This window comes from Papio anubis, chromosome 1 (genome assembly GCF_008728515.1).
Source record: "Papio anubis isolate 15944 chromosome 1, Panubis1.0, whole genome shotgun sequence".
Lineage (NCBI taxonomy): Eukaryota > Metazoa > Chordata > Mammalia > Primates > Cercopithecidae > Papio > Papio anubis.
Genome location: NC_044976.1, coordinates 198,820,785 through 198,828,286, shown reverse-complemented (window position 1 = coordinate 198,828,286; position 7,502 = coordinate 198,820,785). Strand labels below are relative to the sequence as shown.

The window sequence follows — 7,502 nt, the reverse complement described above, 5'->3', positions numbered from 1 at the left end:
GCAGTGGAGTTAAGGCACATGTTTTGCGGGCAGGGGGTAGATCTCACAAAGTACATTCTCAAGGGTGGGGAGAATTACAAAGAACCTTTTTAAGGGTGGGGGAGATTACAAAGTACATTGATCAGTTAGGGTGGCGGCAGAAACAAAGTACAATGGTGGAATGTCATCAGTTAAGGCTATTTTCACTTTTTTTGTGGATCTTCAGTTGCTTCAGGCCATCTGGATGTATATGCACAGGTCACAAGGGATATGATGGCTTAGCTTGGGCTCAGAGGCCTGACAGTCTTGAACTCCTGACCTTGTGATCCGCCCGCCTTGGCCTCCCAAAGAGAAAGGATTACAGGCATAAGTGCCCGGCCCATCTCTCTTAAAAACACAAAAATTAGCCAAGTGTGGTGGTGGGTGCCTGTAATCCCAATTACTCGGGAGGCTGAGGTGGGAGAATCCGTCTAACCCAGGAGACTGAGGTTGCAGTGAGCCGAGATTGCGCCACTGCCCTCCAGCCTGGGCAATAGAGTGAGACTCTGTCTCAGACAAACAAACAAGCAATAGCAACTTGGACCTCTGTGCACATTTCACACATGCTACAAAAGAGGGGTGTGGCATGAGACAGCATTGACCGAGCCTCAGGTCAGGGAGGGCTTTCAGAGCAAGTGCAGCTCTGAAAGGCAGGTTGAACGGCTCTAGCAAGGTCCTGAAGGGAGGTCTGTGTAGCTGTGAGAGAGGGTAGGGGTGGCGTGGGGTTGTGGAGGAGGCACAGGTGGCAACCCAGCCCGTGCAGACCCTCCACTGCTGAATGTACATATACTTTTTATTTGAAGAGCAATGGAAATCCATTGAACTGTTTTAAGGAGAGAGAGGGAGAGAGAGACACACACGCACGTACACACACATACACACAGAACCAGGCCTCGGTGGGTGTAGGAGGGAGAACTGAATGACAGCTCTCAGGTCTCTGATTCACACATTTGGATGCTCGCCGAGGGCACCTCCCTTTGGGAGCTTTGACCGGTATGGGGAACCAGTCAGGATGGAAGCCCTGGAGATGGCCTAGTGGGGAGATGTGCCTAGTGGGGAGACAGGGGCAGGCTGGGCCTGAGATTGTGGGATGACCTGGGTCCCAGGCTTTTTACTTCCTCTCAGTCTGTTGGAGCCTTGGGGCTGGCAGGGAGGGTCATTAGAATATTCTCTGCAGAAAACTCAAAAAGCCCACAGGAGAATGAGAGTCTGTGCTATTTCAGCATTCCCTCCCATTTGACTCACTGCCTCAAGGGAATGTAAATGATAAATGAGAAACCTGCTCAAATAGCCTGGCTGGACCCAGGGTCTGTTTGAAGGCCTGTGCTCTGGTGCTGGAAAGGGAAGGGGGGAGGGGAGAGGGAGGAAGGAGAGATGAAGGAGAGGGACAGGAGAAGAGAGAGGGAAAGGGGAGGAAACGGAAGGAAGGGAAGGAAGGGAGAGGGAACTAGGAGGGGAGGAGAGTGGAGGAGAGGGAGGGGCGGGAGAGGGGAGGAGGGGACAGGGAGAGATAGGTGAGGGGAGGAGGAGGCCGAGGGGGAAGGCAGAAGGCCTGCAGCTGTCTGCAGAGCCCCACGCCTGCCACACGGTGAGTCACAGTGCCAGCTCCCACTGCCTGCCTCTATTTTTATATCAGCGCCTGCTCATATCTGACTCGTTAACTAAGCCTTCCAACTGGTGGAGGGGAATCTGGTGGCAGAGGATGAGGGCTGAGGGAATAATTTAGAAGTCTACATAGGAATTATAAAGCGATCCCTCTCTCTTATCAGGAGCTCTTCGCCTTTTTAATAACCAGGCGCTTTCAGCTGCTGCTCTAGAGGGCTGTGGGGAGTTGCCAGCCCTCCCAGCAGTAATCAGGGTTCTGGGAAGGAGAACAGAGTGTCAACCAGAGCAACCGCCTGGGCTTTGGCACCAAAGGGTGGTAGCAGCTGCAGGAGGGTCTCAGGGAAGCTGTGCTAATAGGCACTTACATGTGACACCCACATAATAAGGATCCTAAACAGATGGTGGGGGGCTGCTGCTATCGTGCGGTGCACATAATAGATGATCAGAGCGAATGACAGGCACGAGGCCTGGGGCTACCATTCTGCAGAGGGTTGATTCAAATGGGTTGACACCTGCTGGCTTAGGCAGGCATCCCTTTCCTCCCTCACTGCTCCATGTGAATCTCTCCTGAAGCTGCGTGCTGGCTGGAAGAGGAGGATCTTCTCTGATAGAGGACAACTGTTCTGTGGTCAAGTGTATACCATTCCCTGCTAGAACCGCGGACGAGCTCAAACCAGAAGGTGAATGGTGAACATGGACATCCTGCTGCCTTCAAAGTACTCAGAAGAGGAGAATTCAGAAGAGGGGAATTCAGGTTTTCTTTTGCTAAGAGAAACTTGGGGTGAGCTGGGAGCTCTGTGGCAACCCCCTTTCTGCAATGCTCAGAGAGAGATGGGCAGCCAGAGCTGATGTGTGCTCCTGTGTGCCTGGGATGGATGCCGGCCCTGCTGTTCTCTCCCAGCTCCTGGGTTTGGTGGAGAAGAGGCATGGGCACATGTCTACTCTGTCCTCAGGAAGAATCCCCGTGTTCAGAGCAAGATGCTGGAGACGCAGGTTCCCAGGGCCTGCCTGCATGCAGAAGCAGAGTCCTGGCCCCAGCATAGCTCCAAGGGCCCGAGGACCATGCCTAGAGTGGGGACATCTGGCCGTGTCACAGACCTCTCCTTTCTGGAGGCTCCTGGATGTCAGCTGTCCTCTCCTTTCCACACTCTGCCTGAACGTAGAAGGAAGAAGAGGGCCTCTGACAAAGGGCTTGTTCTTTCCCCCAGCCGCTTTGACAATAAGCACAGCTTTAAATCCAAATGTAAGAGCCAGGAGAGCGGCTCTGGTGGGCATCTCCCCAGAGTTCTCATGCTCTGGGGGAAAGACAAGAGCATCCAGACCCTGCCTGGGAGCTCCCCGGGCCCACGGCCCCAGTGCATACCCTGTGCTCTCCTGTGCCACCCTCCCCCATCCCCTGCACCACCCCGTCCTTCTCTGCACTTTGGCCCCTTCTCAGGGACATTGTCTCTCAGTGCCTCAGGTGCCTGGCTCCAGGGAGGCCTGGGAGCTCACTTCATACTGTGCTCCCCACCCTTCTGATCAGGAATTCAAACTGCTTTGCCTTTCCTCCACAAGCACACGGAGCTGTGTACGTGGGGTCCGCGACTCTGGGCAGAAGGTAGCCTTGAACTGCTTGGACACCCTCAGCACCAGCTTTCTGACTTACGTCTTGTTAATCTCAGGTACTCCTTGAGAGCAGTGACCAAGTGTCCTTTATAATGTGCCCCTTAGGAGCCCATGTAGGTCCTTACACCCAGGGCTGGCTCAGGGAGGGCCTGGTGACTGATCAGCGAGTCTCCTGGCATCTCTGTCCACCCTGAACTGGGTGAAAGGATCTTTCCTCCGGGGCCAAGAACTTAATGAGCCACCTGCTTGGGAGGAAAGCTAGACATATTCCCATTGAGTAGATTTGAAAAACAAGGCTGATGGTTGATCATAAAGTCATGGAGCCTGTGTCTCTAGTGTCACGGAATGTTCAGAGGGGACGTGGTGGTGGGAATGGTGGGCAAGTCTGGGGCATGGAAGCTCTCAGACTCCTTCCTGGGTGGAAGATAAAAGGGAGTTTCCCTCTAGATCCCGTCAGTCAGAGCCAGTGTTGAGAACAGTACCCTCCGCCTTCCATAAGCAGGTTTTTACCTTTGCTCTCCTCTAAGCGACCTCGACCTCCTCATGTTTCATTTCACAGGCTCCCCATTATCAGGCTGCATTTATTCCCCTTCCCCTCCCTACAGCTGCCTGGTCCTCCTAACTAGGCTGAAAGTGCCTGAGCTGGTCTGACCGCAGCTCCTCTGCTGGCTCCAGAGCCTGGGACAGGAAGGAGGCTGTGGAGTGGGAGAAGCCTGAAGCAGGCAGCCGGGGCGGCCCACGGGGCTGTGCTCACTGTGACAGCTGGGCCACATGCCTGCCATTCCCTGCAGCATGCTCATCCTCTTGATATAGGGCGCTATTGGCTGCCCAGCCAGTGAGTCCTTGGGCTCTGGGACCAGACGCCCTGCTGCTTTTAGGGCAAGCCAGTGGGGACACGCTAGGACAGGCGTCAGCTTTCTTTCTCTCCTTGCATGGCCAGGGCCTGCAGCCCGCTTTCTGATTTGTGTGTATAATTAGGTCCCAGGGATTCCTGCAGCCTGGGTGAGCCTCAGTGGGTGGGGCCCACCCGGATTCCCACCCGGATTCCCACCCCATTCTGTGGAGGAACTGTATCGGGAACCTGAGCTCTGTCCAGGGTCCTCAGCCCGGCTGAGAGAGACCTGGCCCACTGCCTGCTTCCAGGCAGAATGAAGAAGGTGCCACTTCTCATCCCCACTGTCCCTGAGGCCACATGCGGCCTGCCTTGCTCAGATGTCCCTCCGGCACCCTGCGCGTGATGGATCCTTTCTGTTCTCTAGATTATCCTAGCTCACGGCTGACAAGGGTCTAACAGCTTTCTCCTCTTGGTAACATACGGGCAAGTTTACCAGGGTGGATAATGTCGGGACCTACTGCTCCTGGAGGGGTGGGTGGGGTCCCATCCAGGGCAGAGCCCACCTTGCCCCACAGGCAGGGCCCTGTTAGGCTGAGCTTCGGGCTGGGAGGAAAGCGAACTCTCCCACCCTTTCCGAAGCCTCAGGACCATTGACTGGAGGGAGAGGGGCTCTGCGTCTTTGCACGGGGGATACGGGCAGGGCCCGGCGTATTTAGGCAAGTGAACCCCCTTCATTGACTGCGTTTAGCCAGGGGAAGCGAGCCCCTGCCCAGGCCCATCCCGGGGTCGTAGAGGTAACGTTAAACAGGGCGCCTTGGAGCTGAGCCGGTGGGGCGGGTTCGCGTTGCCTCGGCCTCGCCCGCCTCTGAGCGGGAGGGTGGGGGCTTAGGGCCCTGGCCAGGCCTACGAAGCAGATCTGGTTGGATCTGATCGCTCCTCACCTTGGTTCGAAGGTTTGTGTGAAGAGCTGATTGCCCTGGAGGCGAATTTCCGAGAAGCCGCTGGAGAGCCGCGTGAGTGCGCCCAGCTGGGGCATCCGAGGGCGAATCCGGCTAGGGTGCCTTTCCTGCGGCGCGGAGCTGCAGCACCACAACCCGCGTGGGGCCGCGATCGCCTGCCCTCCCTCCACAGACTGCTTTCCCCAAAGCAGGCACCCGTCAGGCCAGGCTCATCTGCGTGCCCTCTCCACCCTAGGGTGTCACCTCCCCGCGGTAACCCCTCCGCCGCGCACGCCAGATGCTCAGTCCGCGGGGCGCTCCGGGCAGGGCCTGCTCCCCCTCCCCACCTCGCTCCCTCCCGGGACAGCCCCTCAGGAACCAGGGCTCCCTCTCGGGCTTTATCTGCCACATTTGTAAAGCAAGGGGCACGTTAATCACTTCCAGGGTCTCTCTTTCCCCCCAGCTCTGAGCTCCTGCCTCAGCTGCCGCTCCACAGCTCCGGGACGCTCAGGTCCCCGAATGCCAGTTTTGATGGGGGCGGCCTTCAGATCCCAGAGGACGCGCTCGCTCTGCGTCCCCGACTGGCGGCGCGGTGCCCCCTCGCCTATGCAGCAGAATTAACTCGGGGCCTTTTTTGTGTGCAGGAGTTGTTCACGTCGTATTTTGCCTGTTGAACTCCAGACTCAGGGCACGTCTCTTCACTGTGGGGAAGAAAGGACACTTGTGAAAAACTTTTCCCCCATGGCACGGACTGCGTAGGAGACAGTGGATGAAAGAAGCGACCAACCTCAGCATGAACTAAACCTAGAGACCAGGGCGGGAGGGGAGGAGAGGGGGGGGGAGGGGTCAGAGGCCAGGCTCTGTCTGGTGGAGAAGCCCAACCACTGCTTCTGAAACAGCAGAGACATCTGATACACACAGAGGTCTTTTGTGAATGGCCTTTGTTTGGTTTTGGGGAGGTGTGTGGAGGACGCGACACTTTTTTTGATGGCAATCGAAGCAGGGGCTGAGACCCACCTTGGTTGATATGGTGCCGACCACAGGCTATAAACAGGAGCTGAGAGGTAGGATAGTAAGTGGAGGAGAATGTCCGGCTGAGCCAGACAGCAGCAGAGGGGTTACATGTGATAACAATACCACAATGAGGAATTCACATTTGTGCTGCACTTGGAACAGTGCCTTGAGCAGGTGAAGTTCTATATGTGAGTTCATTGAATGCATTTTTAAAAGGATACGTTTTTTAAAACCTCAATTAGAGCTCAAGCTTTTATTCAAGTAAACTTTTATTTTGGGCAAATTTGAGATTTGCAGAAAAATTTGAAGTTGCCCTGGTAGAACATAGGTTTCCACATATCCTGCACCCAGTTCCCCTTGTTAACACCATATGTTACCTTGCTATAGCCATCACACTGAAGAATCAGTTGTGGTGAATTCTATTTGTTTGTTTGTTTGTTGTTTGTTTTTGAGATGGAGTCTTGCTCTGTCGCCCAGGGTGGAGTCGGTGGCACAATCTAGGCTCACTGCAACCTCCACCTCCCAGATTCAAGAGATTCTCCTGCCTCAGCCTCCTAGGTAGCGGGGACTATAGGCATACACCATCACGCCCGGCTAATTTTTGTATTTTTTAGTAGAGACGGGTCTTCACGTTATTGGCCAGGCTGGTCTCAAACTCCTGATCTCAAGTGATCCACCTGTCTCGGCCTCCCAAAGTGCTGGGATTACAGGCATGAGCCACCCTGCCTGGCCTATTTTTTTAATTATAAAAAAATTATTTGTAGAGAGAGGGATCTTGCTTTGTTGTCCAGGTTGGTCTATGGACTCCTGGCTTCAGGGGATCCTCCCACCTTGGCCTCTGAAAGTGCTTTGATCATAGGTGTGAGCCGCCATGCCCTGGCACATTCACATTACTTAAACTCCAGGTTTTACTTGGATATTTCCTGTTTTCCCATAGAATGCCCTCTTTCTCTTCCAGGATCCCGTTGGGAATACCACGTTATACACAGCCATCATGTTTTCTTATTCTCCCTGGTCTGTAATAGATTCTCAGTCTTTCCTTGTTTTTTGTGACCTTGACCATTTTGAGAAGTCCCGGTAAGACTCCTTTGTAGATGGAGATTTGCGGAATGTCCTCAATGTGGATTTTCTCTGATGTTTCTCTCAATGATTAGTCTGGGGTTATGGGCGTTTGGAAAGAACACTAAAGAGGTGGAGTGCCAGCCAGGCACGGTGGCTCACACCTGCAATCTCATCACTTTGAGAGGCTGAGGCTGGTGGATCACAAGGTCAGGAGTTTGAGACCAGCCTGGCCCACATAGTGAAACCCTGTCTCTACTAAAAATACAAAAAATTAGCTGGGTGTGGTGTGGTGGCAGGCACCTGTAATCCCAGCTACTTGGGAGGCTGAGGCAGGACAATTGCTAGAACCCGAGAGGCAGAGGTTGCAGTCATCTGAGATTGCACCACTGTACTCCAGCCCAGGCGACAGTACAAAACTCCAT

At 54.6% G+C, this 7,502-nt stretch overlaps 1 long non-coding RNA gene across 1 annotated transcript; it reads left to right on the top strand.

Moving 5' to 3' along the window:
* Positions 1-1,508: 1,508 nt before the first annotated feature.
* On the top strand, positions 1,509-6,256 carry LOC103880793. Its single transcript, XR_001898500.3, has 4 exons — positions 1,509-1,606; positions 2,197-4,538; positions 5,020-5,079; positions 5,649-6,256. It is a non-coding gene; the product is annotated as an uncharacterized LOC103880793 (long non-coding RNA).
* The last annotated feature ends 1,246 nt before the right edge of the window (positions 6,257-7,502 follow it).